This window comes from Eucalyptus grandis, chromosome 5 (genome assembly GCF_016545825.1).
Source record: "Eucalyptus grandis isolate ANBG69807.140 chromosome 5, ASM1654582v1, whole genome shotgun sequence".
Classification (NCBI taxonomy): domain Eukaryota; kingdom Viridiplantae; phylum Streptophyta; class Magnoliopsida; order Myrtales; family Myrtaceae; genus Eucalyptus; species Eucalyptus grandis.
Genome location: NC_052616.1, coordinates 28,809,691 through 28,812,166, shown reverse-complemented (window position 1 = coordinate 28,812,166; position 2,476 = coordinate 28,809,691). Strand labels below are relative to the sequence as shown.

The window sequence follows — 2,476 nt, the reverse complement described above, 5'->3', positions numbered from 1 at the left end:
TCAATGTCTTCCATCTTCCCTATGTCTGTGATCATCTCCAACAAAAGCACTCCAAACTTGTGTTTGTCTAATTAAAAAAGACCAAATGAGAGTCAAATTTTTTGCAATCTGCTAAACAACATGAAAGGAAAAATACAAGTGGAGACACAAATGAACTTACTCTTCGAGATGCTGTTTCGACTGTCGACTGAATCATGAAATCAGTGGCTCAAGATTTCTAGACAAGATAATACTACTGGTCCGGAGATCATACCCCACTTGAGGCCACAATTCATGCAAGTAACACATGCCTTCCATGACTCCAACCAATACCTTCAACCTGTGCTTCAACGGTGGAGCCTCTCCGTCAACCAAATCTCTAGGCTCTCTCCGTCAGTCCATTCCATCACGATCGCTCTCATTTCGGTCGTTGCACCAACCGAATACTCGCACAAGGTTCTTGTGGCGCAATTGGACCAGGACCTTACACTCTTCGACGAATTTTCTCATGCTTTCCGTGGAAATGTCACTCCAGTATATCTCGATCCTCGCTTGAGTACCATCTCTCAGAATTCCTCTGTAAATATCTACTCCATCACTCTTCCCCTCTAAGTTTTCACACGAGAATCCGCTTGTCGCCGCATTAAGCATCGATGTAGTGAAGTGATGTCTTGGTTGTCGAGATTCCAATGATAGATTGCGCCTTCTAAAACACAGCATAGCCATGAAACCCACAAGTAAAATCACCATAAGTGGCAAGCCGATCATCAGAAACATCGCCTTGACCCGAAACTCTGTTTGTTTGGAATGAGGCCCGAGTGGACAAAATTACTTGAATTGAACCGCCTGAAGACTAGGCTCGGACAGTTTACACTCCGAGAAGTGATTGTAAGAAAGGTTGAGGACGGTCAGGTTGACCAGCGAAGCCAGCATCTCGACCGGAAAATCGCCCGAAAGCTCGTTGTGGCTGAAATCGAGGGCCCTGACCTGTGCGCAGGCCAGAACACTGGTCGGGAACTCGCCCCTCAGCGAGTTGTTCGAGAAGTCAATGGACTGGATCGATAGGGGGCAGTACTTCCAGAAGAAGTCGAAGGACAGATAGAGCGGTGCGATCTTAGGGCGGCCCCGAAGGTCGATCTTGTCGAAGGACTCGATGCAATTGGGATTGCGGGACTCGTTGCATAGGTGACTCGCGACAACAGTGAACTTGAAGATCTCGTCGAGGCCCCCAGAGGGCGGAGTTGCCGCAATACCGGAGGGAAGGGTTTCGGAGGCAGTTGCCGGTGAGGGTGGAGTTGAAGTTGGGGGGCGGCCGCAGGTTACGGAGGTCGTCGATGACGGTGGCGGAGAGGATCACGGGGAGGAGGAGGAGGAAGGCGGCGGCCATTGGGAGGAGAAGGGGGGCCATTGGGCGAATGTTGCTGACGGTTGGGAATGGTCGATGTCTGAGAAGGAGAAGGGAGAGAAGAATTTCGAATGGATTGCTTGGCGGTTTCTGGTTTTAAGGGCAAAAGACGAGGAAGTTCGCACGTGTGCAACGGCCCCTAATGATCAGAATAATACTTTGAAACTTTTTTTGTATCTGATAAAACCAGCTTTGCGTTCGTTGAATTTAAAATATACTTGAAAAGTTGGCACATAAAAAATCGAATAATAATTTTAGTGAAAAGTATCAGAATTTCCATAATTTTTATGACTCAAAAGCTAATTAATGAGAAATAAGCATAATAGAACCCAATGTTCATATGTGGACAGAACTAATGATCATTTGGCATTACCCATGACAAAATTCCCAAAAAAGTTAACGTATTAGAACTTATAATATTTTATTATTTGATTACTCAAATATTTAATAACAACATTTTTCGATAATTTAAAAGCTCATTCAATTCAAGAAAGAACTGGATGTCTTCGCTCTCATGAGCGACCATGCTCCATATGGCATTTTTAAGTCCAAGCGGAACTCGTCTTGCTTCTCGAAAACTAAAAATTTACGATTAATAAGAGAATGTATTACACAATCATTTCCCATCATTGTTTCATTCTTGCTATCTTATTTTCATCAATTATGCCATTTTGTCGTACATGTAGGAAAAAGCAACTAGAAACTCACGACTGTCGTACCGAGTGCAGAATGTAGACCTATAAACGTCATATGCCTTCTATGACCGAAAGTAAAAAAACGTCATATGCCTTCTTTTTCAGTCGACGACAAACAGGCCTTACATCAATATTGGAAAAGAACCGAGCACCGTGTAGTTGAATAAAGAGATCAGCTATTTGTGGCAATTGAAGTTTTACATAATCGATTTCTTAATAATCAATGTAGATTTTTACTGTCAAATCTGCCTATCATTCATTCACAAAAGAAGAACACAACAGCCAGTAAGTAACACTTCCTCATCTTATCGTAATCCAAGTTGGTTATGGAAAACAATCTGGAAAATGCATTCCCCAAAATTTGAGCCTTCCTATGGTCGCTTTGTCAGAATGATCT

General features: G+C 43.3%; 1 pseudogene; it reads right to left on the bottom strand.

Annotated features, from left to right (window-relative positions):
* Positions 1-2: 2 nt before the first annotated feature.
* LOC120293811 lies at positions 3-1,387 on the bottom strand (annotated as a pseudogene).
* Between the last annotated feature and the right edge of the window lie 1,089 nt (positions 1,388-2,476).